At 40.7% G+C, this 22707-nt stretch overlaps 1 protein-coding gene across 1 annotated transcript in view; it reads right to left on the bottom strand.

Moving 5' to 3' along the window:
• The window catches only part of MKL1 (megakaryoblastic leukemia (translocation) 1), a 182671-nt gene extending 161677 nt beyond the window's left edge, over window positions 1–20994 (bottom strand). The window contains exon 1 of the mRNA XM_012638086.1: window positions 20788–20994. The gene's annotated coding sequence lies outside the window, so the exon portion shown is untranslated. The remainder of the gene's footprint in view (window positions 1–20787) is intronic.
• Window positions 20995–22707: the final 1713 nt, after the last annotated feature.

Genomic DNA, 22707 nt, shown 5'->3' with positions numbered 1-22707 from the left:
TCTTCCTTAAAAAAATTGTCTTATTCCAAAGTCTGAACAAGAATAAATTTCTAATAACATTTGCAATTCATAAGGAAAGGAAGCTCCATTATCAATCCCTGGGACACGTGGCTAAATAATCTTAATACAGGGACTAATAAAGTTAGTTATACTCAGAGATTTGTAAAAAACAGAATGGAAGAAGAAAGGGGAAACAGAATGAACACCTGCTGAATACTCATGAGCTTTACATATATTATATTTCACTAAATCTTGGCAGCATCCCTATAAGTATATCCCCATTTTATTAATGAGGACACTAAAGCCAGAGGAGTTCACACTGTGTACAATGTGTCTCACTGCCACATAATTACTTAGTAGCTTCCATGGCCCATACTCTTTCCATCAAACGAATGTTTAAACAAAGATCTAAATTACAAAAATTCTCTTGTCCATCATGAAACTAGAAAATAAATAAATTATAGAAATTCTTCCAACATGACCAACGTACTAATAGACAAGTTTGGTGTGTGCATACATGTGCATGTTATATACATACCACGTATGTATTTCATCTAGAGGCCTAATCACCAATTGTAGTATCTTTCAGTGGGAAAAAGTGTTTAGGATTCCTCTTTGGAGGCACTGGGATCACTGGAAAGAAGCTCTGAAGAGGTAAGGCAGTTTGGCGGCAAAAGCTATCAGGCTTAAATTATTACTAATGAAGCCAAAGGAGCTCCAACTTATGAGCAGCATATAATTCCTGGGGCAAGCAAGAATTGTACACTTCCTAACAAAAGTCAAAAGCTGTAGGGACTCATGTACAAAGACCATTCTCAAGTCTGGGAATGTCCTGTAAGTGATTTACGGTGGCGACACTGAGCAACACATAACATGCAAAAACAACTATTCTGCCAACAAATAAAATCAAGTAAGATAGTACATATGAAAGCACCTAACAGTGCCTAACATAAAACAGATACTCAATAAAAAATTAGTTTCTTCCACTTTCTGCTCTGAGTTATTTATATGAGAAACAAGTAACTGTGCTGGCTGGAACCATAACCTCCTACTTAGTTGGGCAAACTGGTGAAATGCTCTTTTCTCTCAAGCCCAACCAGTTTGCATACCTGGCCCCACATGTGCTAAGAACTACAGGAACACAACCAGTCACATCTCAGAAGTCAGAAATATTCTCTTAAGGATTATTTTATTTCCTCCATCAATCAGCAGCGTATCAAATGGACAGAAAGATATCTTTAAAGCAAGTCTCCTCAACCATTGAGAACAACACAACTCCGCAAAACCACCTAGCTATCATTGCAATCTGCATTCCAATCTATATTCCTCTATTTCTATGATCACTAGTAAATTATACACAACCTGGCATATTAAATCATTACCAAACACTCCACACTAGGGCAAATTATTCTTCAACTATTTCAATGGTTTAACTTTTGAAATGAAATTATCCTTTCTTGGAGAGGGGGATGAAAAAGGGGGAAAAAAGAAATTTTCTTTAAAAAAATGCTTTTAGGCTGATCTGAAGGCAGTGAGTTATCTCAATTGTTCACAATCAGTTACAAATCAAACTCCTTGTTCTCCTCTTTTCCCCCTTCTCACTACTGCACTGGACTCATCTTTAAAAAATTCTTTTAAATCAAATCTACCATTTAGATGCTTCTGAGATTTAAACTCTGGGATTAACAATCTCCTATATAATTAAAGTTGAAAAAGTGTGATATGGGCCGGGCGTGATGGCTCATGCCTGTAATCCTAGCACTCCGGGAGGCCGAGGTGGGCGGATCGTTTGAGCTCAGGAGTTCGAGACCAACCTGAGCAAGAGCGAGACCCCGTCTCTACTAAAAAAAAAATAGAAAGAAATTATCTGGACAACTAAAAATATATAGATGCCTGTAGTCCCAGCTACTGGGAAGACTGAGGCAGGAGGATCACTTGAGCCCAGGAGTGTGAGGTTGCTGTGAGCTACGCTGACGTCACGGCACTCTAGCCCGGGCAACACAGTGAGACTCTGTCTCAAAAAAAAAAAAAAAAAAAAAAAAGTGTGATATGGTAATAATGATTGCTGCTGTGAATATAAAGACAACTGTAAGGATCAAATGAAAATCACAGAAGAGCCATTAGAGGTCATCTAACTTAATGCTCTAATTTTACAGAGGAAACAACTCAGACCCTGAGAGGTTAGACAACTTGTTCAATATTACATAGCTTATTAGTGACAGAATGAGGATGTTTAAACTCCAAGTCTACTCATGTCCCACTGGCCAGGTGACCTTTCTTTAATAATAATAGCTGCCACTTACTGGATAATTACAATGTGCCAGGTGCTATACTAAGGGTTTTATATATGTAATCTCATTTAATCCCACCATTACCCTACAGGGGAGGCATTATCAAATCCATTTTACAAAAATGAAACCAGGATTCAAACCCAGGACTGTCTGATGCCAAAGTTTTTAGTCTAACCACTACACTGCGACTCTTTACTTCCCATTCACTCATTTATTCATTCAATACTTGCTAAACAAGTACAATTTGTCAGGTACTGTCTGAGCCCTAGAGATACTAGTGATGAAAGTCCCTGCCCTTATTGAGTTTATGGTAACAAAACATAAGCACTTCAGACATGACTGGTAAGTGTTGTGGGGAAAAAAAAACAGTAATGTGATAATAATTAAGAAGGCAACATTATGTTACCAGTCATATATGAAAACACCAAAATTGTAAAAGACTACCACCTCACATCCATTAGGACTGACGTTACCCAAAGGAAAAAAACTTATTTTGATAAGTTTTGGTAAGGATGTGGAAAAACTAGAACTCTTGTGCCTTGTTGGTGGAATATATTAATAAACTGAAAAGTACACTTAATCTTTCTAGTGAAAAATGACTGAACAAGATTTTGAACCCATCAAAGATAAAAGGTATTTGAAATAGTATTAATATATTCTGGCCAAACACAGTGGCTCACACCTGTTATCCTAGCACTTTGGAATGCTGAGGCAGGAGGATCACTTGAGGCCAGGAGTTCAAGATCAGCCTGGGCAACACAGTGAGACCTCATCTTTACAAAAGATTTTTAAAAAATTAGCCAGGCATGGTGGTATACGCCTGCAGTCCTAGCTACTCAGAAGGCTGAGGCAGGAGGATCGCTAGAGACCAGGAATTCGAGGTTGCACTGAGCTATGATGACGCCACTATACTCTAGCCCAGGCAACACAGCAAGACACTGTCTCAAAAAAAAAAAAAAGTATATTCTGAAAGGCAGATAAATTTGTATTCTTTATTATGATATTAATTCTACCTTGGGCATAAGTAGAAACAGTTCTAATCAGAGAAATAAAGATAGATCTTTCCACATTAAAATAAACTATCAAGATTATACACATATGCAATTCCAGTGCCCACTTATTTTTTCCTTGTTCCCATATTCCCGTTAAATTTCTCTCAGTTAGTTCCTCTGATGTGTCAGCAGAAAATAACTGAGTACTGTACAGGTAAAGGCAGCTCATTAAGCTCTCTTACTGGACTCAGACTGCTGCCACGGGAACTGCTTCTTCTTACATTTCTGGGCGATTATTAGATAGAAGCAGCTCTTAATCTCCCTGGATTCTTTTTCAGGGGAATGTGCCAAGAAAAGGCAGGGGACAAAAGACTTAGGTCCACAGTTACCTGAAGGACAGTACTTTTTATCCATATGGACCATGAACACATGTTTCACACTAGGAATGTACCATCAGTCTTCTTGGTTTTATTTACTAAACCTGCTTGGCATAGATACTGTATTAGGTACCTGGGAGAGAAGAGGAGAGAAAATAATACTAATTAGGTACAGCTACTAGCCCAATCCTGACACTACGAAGTTAACAGAGAAAAAAAAAGTCTTGGGGGATTAAAAAAAAAATAAGTGAAGTAAAAAAAGAGAAATCATACGAGGGCACTAAAGAAAGAGGTGAGTCTAAACAAGTGTGAGACTGGATGATTCATTAGTATTAATCAAGAAAAGTTGTTTTGTAAAAGAATTTAGCATCACACTAACTTTTAAAATGGGCAAGGATAGTTTGGGGAATGGGAGGAAGAAAGCTGTTCCATGAATTCAGGGCAGCTTGACCAAAGTCAGGAAAGTAACAATTATCAATACAGAATGATAATCAGTGCTTTTTAAAGTTCTAGTTGGAAAAAAAATGTAATAATTCTGCTTGGTGACCTAAAATGTCTACTATTAGCCATAACCAAACTTGAGATAGACAGCATACAGTTACTGATTACCTGTAAGATCAAGAAGCAGTTTGGTTCTAGCAACCAAATTCAGTCAGTCCACTCATCCTCAAAGACTCTGGAAAGGAAGAAATCTGCCATTTCTATAGCTATATCAGAATGATATTCTGAAATGTTTCTGCCTCCTCCCATTTGAGAAGTTAAATGCAGAGTCTATTATTAAGCCTATGTTATTTTTCCACAGATAACAGAGTATAAATGCATAAGACAAAGAAACAGTCCTGATACAGATTCTAAGCAAGAACAGCTTATCCGGCATTTGCTTTTATAAATGTAAATTTCACATATATAATCAACTAACATTTGTGTAATTCCTCACACTTAGCAAGTACTTTATTTAGGCAGGGTAAATACACATGGTAGATGTTCAGTAACTATTTGAATGAATGAATGATCTCATGTGTATTCAAGGGACTACTGCCAGAAGAAGCCAAACAAATTAACTCCATAAAATGACTGCAGCTAGACAACTGCAAGAGGATGAAGGATGGGCCATATTCTTGCAATAGGGCTGTACAATGGCTCATTATACATCCATTCATTCATTTAAAAGAAATTTTAGGATCTATCATGGGCCAGACACTCTTGTGGTGTGCACATGTGTGTGGGGGCAGATCAGCTGTTAAATACTGGCTGACTTCAACCAAATCTGGCACACAAATGTCTTCTGTTTAGTCCACAGAGGTTGACCCACACACTATTTTTTAATCAACTTTGAAGTATAATTTACATACAGTAAAATGCACACATTTTAAGTGTACAGTTTCAATGAGTTTTGATAAGTGTATACTCTCATGAACCATCATTCTCAATCAAGAAACAAACATCCCAAACCAGGTGCAGTGACACTCGCCTGTACTCCCAGCTACTTGGGAGACTAAGGCAGGAGGATCACTTGAGTCCAGGAATTCAAGGCTGTAGTGCACTGTGATCGCACCTGTGAATAGCCACTGCACTCCAACCTGGGCAACACAGTGAGACCCCATCGCAAAAAAAAAAAAAAAAAAAAGAAAAAGAAAGAAAAACATCCCATCACCTCTCATATCCTTCTGCAGTCAACCTAGCCACAGGCAACCACTGACCGAATTTCTATCACTATGATTGGTTTTGCCTATACCAGAATTTTATATAAATGAAATCACAGATTAAGTTCTCTTTTTGTCTTTCTTCTTTCACTCAACATGTTTCTGAGATTCATTCACATTGTTGCATGTATCAATGACTTATTCTTTTTTCTAAGTAGTAATCCATTGTTTATTTATCCAGTTTGTTTAGCCATTCACCTGTTGATGACGTGTGGGTTATTTCCAATTTTTTGGCTATTATGAATAAAGCTAGTATGAACATTCACATGGTCTTTTTGTGAATACATACTTTCATTTCTCTTGAGTAATAAACGCCTGGAAACAAAATTGCTGAGTTATATGATAAGTATGTATTTAACTTTGTAAGAAACTAACAAACCATTTCCAAAGTGGTTGTAGTATTTCACACCCCATCAGCAACATATATGAACTCCAATTGCTCTACATCTTCACCAATACTTGGAATTGTCCATCTTTTTAAATTTTAGCCACTTTAGCAGGTATAAAATGGTATCTCACTGTGGTTTTAATTTGTAATTCCCCGGTGACTAATGATGTTGAGCATCTTTTTATATGCTTTTGGACATTCATATGTATTTTCTTCTGTGAACTGTCTATTGAAGTCTTTTACTTATTTTTTAATTGGACCATTTGCCATATTGAGTTTTTAAAGTTTTTTGTTACATATTCTAGATAAATATTTCCTTCTAAGTCTGTAGCTTACCTTTTTGGTCTCTTACAATGTCTTTTAAAGAAAAAAAAATTTTAATAAGGTCTAATTTATCAATTTTTACTTTTATGCTAAAAAAAATCTTTGCCTATCCAAAGATTGCAAAGATTTTTTCCTACAATTTCTTCTCAAAGTTTTATGGTTTTAGCTTGTATGGTTAGGTCCATGAGCCAGTTCAAATAAATTTTTGTGTACAGTGTGAGATAAGGATTCAGACTCATCACTTTACATACAAATATCCAGTTGTTCCAGTAACGTGTTAAAAAGACTATGCTTTCCCCTACTGAATTACGTTTGCACTGTCATTGAAAATCAATTGACCATCTATATATGTATCTATTTCTAGACTCTCTATTGTGTCCCAATGATCCATATAACTATTTTTACACTAATAGTAATACCACATTGTCTTTGTTTAATCCAGCTTTATAATAAGTTTTGAAATCAATTGATTTAATTCCCTCACGTTTGTTCGTTCTCTTCTAAATTGTCTTGGCTATTCTAGGTTCTTTGCATTTCCACATAAATTTTAGATTCAGAAAGTCAATTTCTACCCAAAAAAAGCCTGCTGAGATTTTGACTGGGAATACATTGAATCTTTAGATTATTTGGGGGAGATTGGATAGCTTAACAATATGGAGTCTTTCAAATCATGAACATGGTATATCTCTACATATTAATATATTTAGGTCTTCTTTAACTTCTCTTGGTAATGTTTTCTGATTTTTAGTGTAAAAGTTCCTATATTTTCATTATCTAATTATTTCATTAAGTTCATTATTTCATTATTAAATTTATTCCTAAGTATATAAATTCTTAAATTTTAAATTAGTCATATTATAAAATAAATTCACAATTTAAAAATTCCAGACTTCTGGCTTCTCTTAGAAAAAAAATCAGATCAGCAATTCTACACCTACACTCCCACATGCCAACCAACAAACTAGAACTAACAAGTGGATGCCCTCTTTTGACAGAGCATGTACTCTCCAATTTGCCACAGTTCCTGCTACCCTTTATTAAAATCCCTCATCTACCCAATTCCATTCATCTAAAGTACCTGCTTGGAGCCTATGAACAGTGAAAGGCTTGGGGGAAGAGGAAGGAGCAAGACATGATTAGATTTGCATTTTTTAAACTCTGGCTTCAGTGTGGAGAATTGACTGAAGTCTGAGGAAGGAAAGAAGAAAACCGATTAAGGGTTATTTATGTGGTCCTGGATAGAGCATAGCTTGGACTAGCTAGAGTAGTTTTAGTGGAAGAGAAGTTGGCAAATGAGGTAATATTTATAAATAATTATCAAGAGAAATTGATGATGGAATGGATGTGAGGAGGGAGAGGGAATGTCGAAGATGACCCTTCAAATTTCTGACTTATATAACTAGGTAAACAAAAGCACAATTTATAGAAATGGGGAGCACTGGAACCAGAGCAACCTTGGCACTAGGAAATTAAAAGTTCAGTTTGGAATGTAAATTTGAGATGCCTATGAGACATCCAACCGGAGATGGCAAAGTGACTAGCATTCAAAAAAGATGAAGATACACGTTTGGGAATCATTGGCATATAAATGTTATTTAAAGCTATAGGACTGGATGAGATCCCCCAGAGAGAGAGAAAATAAGAGGATTTAAGGCTGAGCCCTTGAGAAAATCTTACACACAGAGGCTGAGTTGCAGAAGAGCTAGCAAGGGACTAAGAAAGAACGGCAGGAGAGGTGGAAGGAATGGACTAAGTATCAGGAGAATAATGTCATACCAAGTAATCAACTATGTCAAATGCCACCTGAGAGGTAAAATAAGACTTCGATTCATTCATTAATTCATTCAAAAAATATTTATTAAATACCTACTACATGCCAAGTACTGTTGGTGCTGAGGATACAGCAATAAACAAAGTCCTTGCCCTTGTAAAGACTATCATCTAATGGAAGGAGACAGACAACACATATCAAGTGGTGATAAATCCTGTGGAGAAAAATGAAGCAGAATAAAGAAAATAGAGAATGCCAGGGATTGAGGAATAAAGTTGCTTCTTTATATAAGATAATTTCTCTGGTAAGAAGACATCTGAGCAAACACCTAAAAAAAAGTGAGGAAGTAAACCATGTAAAGACTCAGGAAGAAGGTATTTCAGGTAGAGGGAACAGCAAGGAAGCTAGTGGGGTGCTACAGAGGAAGCAAAGAGGGGCGTTGTAAAGCTTGAAATTGATTCTGGGCACAGTAGCTTCTGCCTGTAATCCCAGCTACTCAAGAAGATAAGGCACGGCCGGGTGCGGTGGCTCACGCCTGTAATCCTAGCTCTCTGGGAGGCCGAGGCGGGCGGATTGTTTGAGCTCAGGAGTTCGAAACCAGCCTGAGCAAGAGCGAGACCCTGTCTCTACTAAAAAAAAAAAAAAATTAGCCAGGCATGGTGGCATATGCCTGTAGTCCCAGCTACTCGGGAGGCTGAGGCAGAAGGATCGCTTGAGCCTAGGAGTTTGAGGCTGCTGGGGCAGCCCGGGCAACTTTAGCCCGGGCAACACAGTGAGACTCTGTCTCAAAAAAAAAAAAAAAAAAAAGAGGACAAGGCAGAAGGATCACTTAAGGCCAGGAGTTTGAGACCAGCCTAGGAAACACAGTGAGATACCATCTCTAAAATAATGGAAAAAAAAGGCTGGTCTGATGGTAGTGGGTTATCAGAACTTATTAACATTAGTGTCACTAAAGTTGGTATTCAACCCCCCACTGCTAAATTTGACTGGCTTCTTTTTAAATTTTATAAAAAAAAAAAAAATTAGCCAGGTCTGATGGAGTACACCTGTAGTCCCAGCTACTTGGAAGGCTGAGGCCGGAGAATTACTTGAATCCAGGAGTTCAAGGCTGCAGTGGGTGATCACACTACTGTACTCCAGTCTGGGCAACAGGATGAGACCTTGTCTCTTTAAAAAAAAAAAAAAATTATATACAGATAGATAGATAAATATGAACATTAAAGGTACTTCTTTCTGGTAAAGGCTCAAAAAGAAATGAGGAACATGTTACTGGAAACTGAAGGAAAGATGATCCTTGTTAAACAGCAGCAGAAATGTTAGCCAAATTGTGTCCTACAGTTATGTGGAAAGCAGAACGTTTAAGTGGTGAACCTTGGATATTTAGATGAGGAGATTTCCAAATAACATCCTGAAGGTACAGCTTGGTTTCTTCTTGCTACTTAGAGTAAAATGCAAAAGGAAAAATAAGTTAATGGGAGAAATGTTACAGAAAACAGTACTTGATGATTTGGGGAATTCTCAGCTTATGTAGATCACAAAAGATGCTAAAATTAGGAGATTCACTGTAAAGAAAAGCACAATGTGGAGGAAAGCCAATGGTGTGGCTGGACAATCTTTTACTAGTGCTGAAAACATTAGGCATGTGACTCATGGATCCCCTCAACCAACCATAAGCAGAAGTAGGAATACAGATGGGATCACCCAGGAAAGGTCTATATAAAACTCTCTTGTCTAATCACAGGGATCCCCAAGATATATATAGGAGACCCACAGGTTTCTGATAATGTTATATCAGCAGAAACACTGCCAGCTTGGACTGAAAGGACAGAGAGAGAATGAAATAAAGGAAGGCTGTTGGACTACCAAAATTCTACATGCAGGAAACAGGTTAGTAAAACTACTCTTTCAGCCATAAAAAGGAAGAAAATTCTGATATATGCTATAACATGGATAAATCTTGAGAACATTATGCTAAGTGAAATAAGCCAGGCACAAAAGGCAAATACTGCATGGTTCCACTTTTTAGGTAGGTAGTTAGGTTTGAGCAAGGAAGGAGGGAACAAAAAAGTTAGTCAGCAGGCTTGAACAAACAGCCCTTGAACAGATCTGAGAAGAAAGAAGCCATTAATTTCCCAGTGTTGCACAAATACAAAGTGACCTTTCCCTCATTATATCACAATTATAATAAATTAACATTTTGGTTTTGACCCTAGACCCAGATGGCAGAGTCTCGAGCCAAAGAAAATTACTCTCAGAATTTGAAATCTAATAAAAATTTTCCCTGCTGGATTTTGAAATTACTTAGGACCAGTGATCCACTTATTCCTTGCATCTTCTACCTTTGGTAACAAGAGTGTCTATAACTGTTATACTATGCATATCCAATCACTGTATTTTGGGAACAGATTACAGATGATTTAGATGATGAGATTTTATAGACTCTTGAGTTGATGATATTTAGATAAGATCTTGGACTTGAATTGATGCTGCAATGGGTTGAGACTTTTGGGGATGTTGGAATGGGATGAATGTATTTTGCATGTGGGACAGATGCAAATCTTTGGGGGCCTGAGAACTGACAATGGTAGGCTGAAAATGGCCCCCCAAAAGATAACTATGTCCTAGTCCCTGGAGTTTGTGAATGCTACTTTATATGGCAAAAAGAGGGGAGGGATCTTTGCGGATGTGATTAAATTAGGGATTCCGAAATGAGGAGATTATTCTGGATTATCTGGGTGGGCCCTAAATGCAATCATATGTCCTTATAAGAGGGAGGCAGAGAGAGATTTGACAGAGGAGAAAGAGGTGTGCAGAGAGAGACGTGAAGATTGAAGTGATGCTGCCACAAGCCAAGGAATGCCAGTAGTCACCAGAAGCTGGAAGAGGTATCAAACAGCCTCTCCCCTAAAGCCTCTGGAAGGAATACAGACCTGCTGACACCTTGATTTTGGCTCAGTGAAACATATTTTCGATGTCTGACCTCCAGAACTGTAAGAGAATAAATGTGTTGTTTCAAGCCACCAAGTTTGTAGTGATTTATTACAGCAGGCACAGGAAACTAAACTAATACAGATGGCTTGCACAGGGTTATTGTCATGGAGGTGGTGAGAAATGATCAGACTATGAGCATATCTTGAAGACAGAGCTAACAGGATTTGCTGATGGACTAGATTCTATGAAGAAAGAGAAAATGACTCCAGTTCTTACCTGAGTAACTAGAAGAGTTGTCATTTTAATTAGCTAGGGTAAACTCATTGCCTCAACAACATGCAAGTCAGTAGTGATCACAATGAAAACTGTTTTAGTAGAATTGGCAGCTGGATACCAGATTAGAAAGTCCAGGGTACTATGTTCTTTTAATTTACTTTAAATATTGTTCTGTTCACTTTCTGGTTATATTATTCATCTATTCATTGCCTTCTGCTTTATCTACCTCCAATCTTCAAAAGATCAAAGTTCAGTAATAAATTGATTAATTCTCAAGGAGGCTGAAGGAAATATGTTCAGGATATTGCCCTTTAAGCAAAAGGAGGATAGGATCAGAAAAGAGGGTTTCATTCATTCAACAAGTATTTATTGAGCATCTACTACATGCCATGCCAGATACTATGCTAGATGCTGGAAATATGGCAGTGAAAAGACAGACATGGTCCCTGGCTTCATGAAGCTTATAAGAAAAACATAAAATAGCCAGACACAGTGGCTCGCACCTGTGATCCCAGCTACTCTTTGAGCCCAGGAGTTTAAGGCTGCAGCAAGCTATGATCGTGTAATCATGCCACTGCACTCCAGTCTGGGCAACAGAGTGAGACCCTGTCTTGAAAGAAAGACAGAAAGAAAGAATTATACAATTATTTAATTATAATTGTGGCTAGTGCTACAAAAGAAAATTTGGGGATGCTATGAAAATTTACATGTATTGAATGCCTATTATGTTCTAAATGCTTTACATGTAACTTTATTAATATCTCTCACAACTATCCTATGAGGAAATGGAGATTCAAAAGATTAATTCCCTTGCCCAAGATCACCAAGCCAGCAAGTGGTAGAGCCAGACTTAAAAACAGGTGCATTCAATTCCAAAACCCATCACTACTATCTCTAAACAGTCGGGAAACCTACTATTCTTTTTTTAAAAACAAAATAAAGACAGGGCCAGAAGAGATAGAGAGGGTTACGCAGGTAAAGTTTTAAGAATCCCTGCTCTAGAAAGAGCTTTCTAAGCTTTCTAAGCTCACTTGATGAAGGTGAATTTTGGAGGGTATTCAAAAATCCCTTAACACTCTCCAAATAGAACAAAAGGTTACACTATAATTAACTCAGTTTTATTTAGGCACCCAACAGGTTATTAGACATGTTGAAAATAAAATGTCATGAGTAGCTTGTCCAAATTGTACGAGTCATGCCCAGTTTTCACATATACCAATTCTGCCAGATTCACCTTCAGAATCAGCTTTCAGGTAAAGGTCAGAAAGGAGGAAAAGAAAGGTCAATCATGCTACAGAGTGTCCTAGGAAAATGATTAAATAAACATCTGACTCATGGTATACAAAGTCTCGTAACAGATATCACACAAATGAACCATACCATCTTATAAATTTCTACTGGGTAAAGGAAATCTTTCAATTTATTTCATTTCAAATCATTAGCATATGATTTCATTATGTTCTTCGTTCCCTGTTATCATTCCAGGACCTCCACCTCTCTCAAAAAAATCTGAGCACAAAGAAAATATCAACAAGATAATGTGAAATGGTTCGCTGAATTTATAAAATGGAATAAAATACCACATCTTTGCCTTCAATGCCATGACCTTAGGGCATGAACCTGAACTATTAGTTACACTTAAAGAGTGAAAAGGCTCCTGAATAGAAGCTTTACTTTAAGTGATTTCTTTTCATAAAACATGATTATCACATATACAAAGAACAAGAAAGAAAACAGCCCTTACTTTTTTGTTTTTTGGGGTTTTTTAAATTTTTTTTAAGCTGTTTTTTTCTATTTTTAGTAGAGAGCAGTCTCACGCTTGCTCAGGCTGGTCTTGAACTCCTGACTTCAAGTGATCCTCCCGCCTCAGCCTCCCAGAGTGCTAGGATTAAGGCGTGAGCCACTGCGCCTGGCCACTTACTTTTAATTTCTAAATTCTGTTTCCCCATCTCTTCCTCCTAAAGGAAAGACAACATACACACACACACACACACACACACACACACACACACACATATATGGCAATCCCAAAAAGACTAATTTTTGGTTTTTGGCTTTTGTTTTTTTGGTTTTTGTTTTTTGAGGTAGGGTCTCACTCTATCACCTGGGCTAGAGTGCAGTGGCATCATCACAGCTCACTACAACCTGGAACCCCTGGGCTCAAGCGATCCTCCTGCCTCAGCCTCCTGAGCAGCTAGGACTACAAGTGTGTGCTATCACACCTGACTAATTTTTTTTTTTTTTTTTTGTAGAGACAGGGTCTTGCTTGTGCTCAGGCTGGTCTCAAACTGCTGGCCTCAAGTGATCCTCTTGCCTCAGCCTCCCAAAGTGCTAGGATTAAGGTGAAAGCCACCATGCCCCGCCAAAAAAAAGAAAAGATTACTTTAAATATATCCATCACATAACTATTATAAATATAAAATCAACAATAAAGCAAAAGTTTCAAACATGACACCACCACTCTAAAACCAAAATGCAACATGGTGTATCCTAAAGTATGAGGAAAGAACAACTTTCCAAGTTCCTATAAATTTTGTGGTAGTGAAAATATGTACAAATTAACCACAGTTAAGAGAACTTGGAATCACTTATACCATTTACAATTTAAAAGATATGAAACACTCACAAAATATTCTAAAAATTTGGACATTATAGTATGCCCTTACTTGGTAAGTATTTATTGAGCAATTTAAGTCACTATTAGAGTTTTCCATTTCAGGAATGGTAACAAGACACATATAACGAATATTACAAAGAATATTTTGAAAGGTATAACACCTTCACTACGACCACAAAGAATTCTTGACATTTTCACTAACTATGGAAAGAAAATACATTGAACAGGAACAGACATTTCCTAGAGGTAAAGTCAGGCACTTCATACACACCATGGTAGGGAGCCAGAATCATTTAATTCAAAGACAGATCTGAGTTCAAATCCTGACTGTGATCTTCCTAAATTAGTTCCTCTCCAAGCTTCTTTCCTCATCTACAAAATGTTACTACTACCGCTTATTTCACAGAGTTGGTATGAAGATTAATGAGGCAGCACAATGACTATCATAAAGTAGATGCCTCTCTTACTTCCTTTTACATTTCTCCATAATCCTTACAACCTCATGTTGTAAGAATTATTAACCCCATTTTACGGATGAAGAAACTGAATTACAAGAAGGTTAAACAGTAAGCCTATGGTTACACATCTGGTAACTGTCAGAAGCCAGATCTGCTCATGCCCTTTAACTTGACATGTTACCTCACTGGTTATTTTACTCTCTCATACTACAGAGTTTAGAATTATTTTCAAATTATACCCAATATACTTGAAATTTTAACATAAGAACAAAGATTTTTCAGAAAACCAAAATCACTCATAATTTCCACTCATAATTTCACAGGACAAGGACCTGTAAGTTGCCCACCTAGCTTCAAATTCAGTAATGAATAGAGGATACCCTTCAGATCTCAAACTGAACTACCAATTACTCAAAGAGACAAGAGGGTAAGAGAAACCCTTAACCGCAATTGCGTACCTCCTTGGGTCTTGTTTTAACTGTGGAGTTCAGCTATATAAGTGTTCAGCTAAACAAAGCCACTGGTGAAATAAAAATTATCTAGATACAGGTCCTTGAACTGGAAAAACTGATACTGAAGCAGCAATGGTTGTGACATTAAATGCCTCTTTTTGAATGCTCACATCATTCTATATTCATTCATCTCTCTGACTTCAACCTCAGCCTCCTATGCTCAGTTCTATGCTACTGCCAAAAACCAATAATGACAATCATGATAATTATGTGCACGTAAAGCTGTTCCAAGAACTTTACAGATTTTTAATTTATCTAATCCTCACAGCAGCAATATAAAGCAGGCATCATTATTATTCCCACTCCATAGCTGGTAAGTCACATGAGCCACAGAGAAGACAAAATAGCAAGAGTATCAGTGTCACACAGCACAAGGTCACATACACAGCTAGCAAGTGGAACCAGGATTCCAACCTAGGCAGTCTGACTCTAGTATCTATGCTCTTAACTACTTACACTCTGTAACTGCTTGTCTATTACTCTGATAAGTTACTGCTTTCTTCAATATCAGAAAAATGACTCCACCCTCACCTTACTCATAGATATTTGTCCTTAAGTCAATACCGGCCTAGATTACCTAAAAGCGAAGCTTCATCTGTATTTACAGTTGCCCCCCATCACTCGCATACTGCCTGAGCTGTGCCTCCCTCCACGGGAAAAATTGTCTTCCATGAAACCAGTCCTTGGTGCCAAAAAGGTTGGGGACAGCTGACTTAAAAACATTTCATGTGGCCCTAATTCAGTGTCTACTTCCACATATTAGCCTACCATGGGGAAGGCACACAGTAAGCACACAATAAATATTTATAAATATCTGTGAAAAGAATTACATCTTGGCCAGGTGTGGTGCCTCAGGTCTGTAATCCCAGCACTTCGGAAGGCCTCACCAGGAGGATCCCTTGAGGCCAGGAGTTCAAGATCAGCCTAAGCAACAACATAATGAGACCCTCTCTCTACAAAAAATTTAAAAATCAGCCAGACATGGTGGCATGTCCCTGTAGTCCCAGCTACTTGGGAGGCTGAAGCTGGAGAATCACTTGGGCCCAGGGTTCCACAGTACAGTGAGCTATGATCATGCCACATACCCCAGCCTGAGCAACAGAACAAGAATCTATCTCAAAAAAAAAAAGAATTAAATCTTTCCCAATTCCCTCATCCTCCCAAAAGTAATCCTTCCCTACTCTGAAGTGCTCCCTCCTTCTCTCAACTTCAGCACTTTCTACCTCCTTCCAACACTTATTTTCTACTTTACCACTGTGGTAGCCAGTGTCCAAGATGGTCCCCAATGATCCTGACCTCCTGCCATTCACATCCTTGTGTAGTCCCTTCCCACAATGTGTGGCCCATAGAATACTGTAGAAATGACAGTATGTGACTTCTGAAGCTAGGTCATAAAAAGCAATGCAGCTTGGTCCTTGGATTACTTGCTCTGGGGGAAGCCAGCTGCCATGCCATGAGGGCATTCATGTAGCTCTGTGGAGAGGCCCACATGGAGAGGAACTGAAACCTCCCACCAACAGCCCACACACACTTGCTGGCCATTAGTAGCCATGTTGGAAGAGGATCCAACAGCCTCAGTCAAGCCCCTCAGATGACTGCTACCTCAGCTGCCATATTCCTACAGTCCTGTGAGAGACCTGAGCCTGAGCCACTCCACCAAGTTGTTCCCAAATTCCTCATTCACAGAAACCGTGAGAGATAATAATGCTTATTGTGGTCTTAAACGCCAACTTTTGAGGTAATCTGTTACACAGCAATAGATAGCTAACACACCCACTCTCCAAAACTCTTAAGTTCCTTGACTATTGCCTTGATTCTCAAAACTCTATTAAGGCCTTAGACACAAACAGTGCCCATATTTGTTGAATTGTGTTAATAGGCCATTTTCTTTGTTCAATGTTCCTTTTCTTCCAAAATGTACCCATTTATAAACTACTCCCTATGCCTATACTACCTTCATCTACAACCCAATGTCTTCCCTTTTCTCTTTCAAAGACCTTCTGAAATATAACCTCCTGATCAAAGTTTTTGCTCAGAAGATGAAAAAATCCTAGCATTTATATATATATATACACACATGCAGAGTAAATATATATTTGTTCATGTTCGTCCTATATTCAAGAAATATTTACTGAGCACCTACTATGTCCCAAGAACTGCTCTTGAAGCTAAGAACAAAAGAAACAAATATTCTTGCTCTTGGGGAGCTTATCATCTAGTCTATACTCCTGCCATAGCATTTTCTCTAAATTACTACAACATTCTTTACTAATATGACTTCAAAATTCTTCGTAAATTAATTGGCCATATATCTACAAATCTTTTTTTAGCCCATACACCTAAATATTTAAGCTGCAGTCTCAAAAAAAAGTCTACACCTGTTTAACAAACTTTGTAAAGAACCCCATTTAGAATCTATATGTATCAATGTCCTCCACTTTTACTGAATGCTCCCTCAGGCCACACTTTTTAGGAAATACCGTCACATTTACTAGTATAAAATAAACAAAATTTGATAGAGATAATCTTTATTATATAGTCTTAGTGACTCTAAATCAAATATGAAATATTAAATTTCACAGAAAGTAATTTGTAGTAGTAAAATGATATTACAGCATGGTTAGAACTTTCTAACCTCCTTTATATTTACTTCTACAAAGCAGAGTTAAAAGGAAAAGAGCATACTACATTTTTTTTTTTTTTGAGACAGAGTCTTGCTCTGTTGCCCAGGCTAGAGTGCCATGGCGTCAGCCTAGCTCACAGCAACCTCAAACTCCTGGGCTCAAGCAATACTTCTGTCTCAGCCTCCCGAGAAGCTGGGACTACAGGCATGCGCCACCGTGCCCAGCTAATTTTTTTTATATATATATATTTTTAGTTGTCCAGATCATTTCTTTCTATTTTTTTAGTGGAGACGGGGTCTCACTCTTGCTCAGCCTGGTCTCGAACTCCTGACCTTGAGCGATCCACCCGCCTCGGCCTCCCAGAGTGCTAGGATTACAGGCATGAGCCACCGCGCCCGGCCCATACTACGCTTTTAAGTCAGAGATTCAAGTCCTGGCTCTATCACTAACACTGTACCCCTAGATTAGTTATTTATAATAACTACTCTGAGCCTCAGTTTCCCTATTCTAAAGCTTGGCACAGTGGTACATGGCTGTAATCCCAGCTACTTGGAAGGCTAAGGCAGAGGATCACTTGAGCCTAGGAGTTTGAGATCAGCCTGGGCAACACAGTGAGACCGGGTCTTAAAAATAAATAAATAAAGGTAAAATTGACCCAGTATGGTTTGTGTGAGAATTAAATAATACATTAAAAGCCTAGCTTAATGCTTGTTACATAGGGAGCATCAAGGAATGTTTCTTCCCCTTTCCTGGGGCATATAACTGCTATGTCAGATTTGTCAGGAAACCTTTCTAAACTCAGTTACTTCTCTCTGGAATGGTCTTCCTCTTCTTCAGCTAAGATTCAGCTCAAATGTCGTCTTCTCTTTGAAACTTTCCCACACATCCAAAGGAAAAGCCCCCTTCACTCTCCCATACAATTCTGGGTTTGCACTTAAGAGTTTTTTTCAGCGTATTACAATCATCTGTCACTTTCTGCCACTACACTGTGAGCACCTCAAGAGTAGGGATCATATCTCACTTATCTTGATAACCCCAGCTCTTTAGAAAAACACTTGGCACATTAAAGGCATGGAACAAAAGTTTGCTGAATGAATAAATGAAGTTATTCCTTAAATAGTATCTGTAATTACTACTGGGTGACCCAAACTTTATGGTTTTGCCCTTTATGGGCTGAGTTCCTTTTTCATATTTTTTGAATCCCTCCACAATAGCACTTGGCAGAGTACTAAGGACATGGAAAGTCCACAATAAATACTTTTGGATGATGGGATACTTATTACCCTGCCATCTCTCATGATTTGACTCTAAATAAAAAACTTATCATAGTGGATGTGACTTTTGGAAGCCTTTTAAAAAAGGGGCTGTTCTTAACAGTTATTGGCAAAGAACTAAAGCAAGTGCCAGAGCTAGATTATAGACACTTTTTCTTTGCACGTGCTTTTCTTTTTTTTTTTTTTTTTTTTTTTTTTGAGACAGAGTCTCACTCTGTTGCCCTGGCTAGAGTGCCACGGCATCATCATAGCAAACTCCTGGGCTCAAGTGATCCTACTGCCCGAGCCTCCCGAGTAGCTGGGACTACAGGCATGCGCCACCATGCCCGGCTAATTTTTTCTACATATTTTTAGTTGTCCGATTAATTTCTTTCTAATTTTAGTAGAGGCGGGGTCTCGCTCTTGCTCAGGCTGGTCTTGAACTCCTGAGCTCAAACAATCCGCCCGTCTCGGCCTCCCAGAGAGCTAGGATTACAGGCGTGAGCCACGGCGCCCGGCCTCTTTGCATGTGTTTTTGAAGAAAGTAGTAATGGACTGCTTCTTTCTAAATCATTTCATTAAGAAACTGAATAACATAAAATCTTTTGATTTGCTATGAAAAATGCAAATGGCATTAGGCAAAACTTAGTTTAGCAACTTTCAGCCAAAGGTTCCCCACCCTGCAGTCATGGGGCTATGGGCCAGCTGGCTGTACCACCTCACCCCTGGGAAGTGGCTGCTTTTCAACAATAAAACTGCTTAAGAGAAATTTGGAGTTTTTTGGGGTCTTCTAAAGTAAAACACATAAGTTTAACTTATTGAAAATAAAGCTTACGTTACAGGCTTTGGCTTCACGTAGAAAAGATGCTGAAAAGATCTCAAAAACTTGCAACTTGGGGACATTCCAGACATCTTATAAGTTTAAAATTATGTAAAAACACATGAAGCGTAGGTGTAATTTCATTACTACATTTAAGTGATGTATTTCACATTCCTGTGTACACACAATTCATGCCAAGTATAGGCTGGGCCTGGCACAGTGGCTCATGTCTGTAATCCTAGCACTTTGGGAGGCCGAGGCAGGAGGATCACTTGAGGCCAAGAGCTGAAGACCAGCCCGGGCAACAGTGAGACTCCATCTCTACAAAAAATTTTTTAAAAAATTATCTGTGCGTGGTTGCCCACGCCTATAGTCCCAGCTACTTTGGAGGCAGAGGCAGGAGGACAGCTTGAGCCCAGGAGTTGGAGACTCTGGTGTGCTATGATGATGCCACTGCACTCTAGCCCTAGCAACAGAGCAAGACCTTGTCTCAGGGAGGAAAAAAGAAAAAAACTATAGGCTGACAAGCAGTTAACTGTCCACCAAACCGCCCTTTAGTTATGCTACAGAACAGGGAGAAAACAAAGAGAAATCCTGACAAAGCTAAGTTGTGCTGGTGATTAAATACACACTGGTCTCCCAGTGGTTCTCAACAACACACGAGCAAGCATCTCTTGGACCCTTACTATGTGCCAAGCACTGAGTCAAACATTTTGTGTGAAATATTTAATACTTACAACAACCTTATGTCGTTAGTACTATTATTATCCCCATTTTTCAGGTGAGGAAACTGAGGCCTAAGATTACACATCTAGCAAGTGACAGGTCTGGGAATCTGACCTGAAAGCTCCAGCCATCGTTAGGTATCAACGCTTTCTAATGGTACCCGCAGTGGGGTTTGGGGGATGGTAATCAAGGTGTCCAGGCAAACACTTTAACGGGTAAAGTTCTTAGCCGTCAAGTTTCAAATCCGCAGAGAACTCTGTACACCTGGAAGCATTCAGGTTACCACACAGGCATCAACAAGTCCAGGTGAGCCTAACTGCCTGGGAATCCTGAGGATTGCACTCGGATCCTGAAGGTTTGCACGAGATCTCAGAGAAAGCGGCCGACACCCCGTCCCCGCAGTCAAAAACACACCCAGAGCGCAGCGAGGGCGGGGTCCTCCGTGTCTCCCCACCCAGCAAGGCCCGGCCGGCCCGGCCAGGCGGTGCACAGGTGCACTGCCGCGCCCGAGTGCCCCGGCCCCGGCTCAGTGACCGTGGCTCTGCCACTCCGGCCCCGAGAGGAGGGGCGGGGCGGGAGAGCAGCGGGGATGGGGCCGGAGGCTTGAGGCCTGCCCCGCCGGACCCCCCGAGGGCGCGCGCGGCGGGGTCGCGAGGAGAAAGGATGCTCCGGGCGAGGCGGGGCCGCGGTGGGGGAGGGGTCTCCTGCCCGAACTCTCACTCACCGCCTCGCTCTCCTGCCGGCCCCGGCTCCGCGGCTTGCCCCGCTCCGGCTCTAGCCGCTCGCGTCTCCTCCCAAGGCTCAACGTCCAGTCAAGGCGCGCGGAGCTGAGAAGAAGTCGGCGCAAGCGGACGGCGTGTGGTGAGCGGAGCCGAGGGGGTGGGGAGGATGGGACGGTCGCTCTCGCCTCCGCGGCCGCCACAGACACTGCCGCCGCCGGCTCCTCTCAGCCGCGGAAGCTGCGGGCCCGCCCACCACGCCTGCCTCCCGCCCTCTACATTGCTCGCCAAAGGAGTGACAGCGGTACTGGCCAATCAGAAGCCTTGTCGAGGCCAGGGCTCGGCGGACTGGGGTGGACAGAGAAGGAAGGGGAATGCAGGAGACTAGGACGGCGGCGCGACTTCCTGTGACTGACGGCACGGCGCAGCCAATGGGCAGCGGGGAGATGACCTCATCGCCGAGGGAAGTCTGGAACTGGAGGAGCAACGGCGAGGAGGTGGGAGGAGGTCGGCGACGAGCCGAGGGGCGGGGCGCTGGGCCCTTAAAGAGGCCGTAGTCCGTTGGTCACCCTGTCAAGGGAAGGGCGGTGGACCCGGCTGGATCTTGCCAACTTGCAGAGGAGTCAGTGCCCAGCCGCGAGCAGTGAGTGCGTTAGTCCTCCAGACCCCATCCTCATTCTTCTCGGGGGCTGAAGAGTCTCTGCCTGAGCCGCCCAAGTCCATTATTTCACATCCACGCTTCCCAAAAGGAGACATAAATTCCGCTCTGGCTTGGAGCCCTGAATTCCCGTTACAGTCCCCGCCCCACCGAGGCCCGTCGCCTTGTTTCTCTGAGTCAGTTTCCCCAACGGTAAAAGGGAGGATACTGACACCTACCTACCCTTCCCTACCTGCCGAGGATGTTGAGATCAGCCGCAGCGAAAGTGCTTTGGGCTTGGAGAAGGAAAAGGGCTGAATGAACCAAAGAGCTTGTATCAGGAGACTCCAGGAAGAGCATCTGTAAAAGGGAGGACTCCACGAGATGACTCCCGACGACTCTTGCAGTTCTAAAATTTTAAAAGCTAATGTCCTACTATTTCCGGCATCCACTCGTATAGAAGGCGTGTGTGTGCCTGTGTCTGTGTGTGTGTCTGTGGGCGCGAGCATTAGGCGCAGAGGCCACACAGCAAGAAGGTGTGAAGTCCGTGACTTCAACAAGGAGAAAGCACACAGGCTCAAGGGGACACACAAGTTAAGCACGGCCCGCTGCGGTGAGAGCCATGGTCACGCAGGCCCTTAGCGCCTCTCCCCCACAACAGTGGGAGGGAGCCCAGAAAAGGAGAAATAACTCCAACCTGGTGGGTTGGGAAAGAAGGGGAAGCACTTTCCCCAAGGCTTCCTGGGGCTAGGTCAGCAGGCAGAGTTAGAGGAAGGAGTAACAGTAGCTAGAGGGAGGAGGGAACTGGGTATCCTTCTAGATTTGGGGAGGATCAGGACCGTGTGAATGCGCCAAGACTGAAAAGTGGCGACTCACTTCACATTCCAGAGTAAATTCTTCTCAAAGGCCTCCAGGACTGCCCCTTGCTGTGAGGCTCGGAGGTCCGGAGAGGGTGCTGCTCTATCCAACAGCTGCAAAAGCCATGGTGGCCCTAGGTATTCCCAAGTATTCATCTATAAGTCAGCTTCCAGTTCAATATCGCGTGCTGGTCACAGAATCTTCGAGTTAGGTGGGATCCTTGTGGTCCCTTAGTCACACACTTTCCTTAAAGGCAAAAATCCTTCAACAAAAGCCTTGATAAAATTATTTATTCAATAAATATTTGTCGTATAAGACAGATGAGATACAGTCACTGCCCTGGGGATGCTTACCAAACTGGGAAAGCAAAGGCACATCCCACAGAGACTTCAGTGCTAGGCTGTGTGTCTGTCCCAGGTGTTGCCTCAGA

This window comes from Propithecus coquereli, unplaced genomic scaffold (assembly GCF_000956105.1).
Source record: "Propithecus coquereli isolate 6110/MARCELLA unplaced genomic scaffold, Pcoq_1.0 Scaffold126, whole genome shotgun sequence".
NCBI classification, from domain to species: Eukaryota; Metazoa; Chordata; class Mammalia; order Primates; family Indriidae; genus Propithecus; species Propithecus coquereli.
Note: the sequence above shows the minus strand (reverse complement) of the source record. Positions and strands in the feature narration are given on the sequence as shown.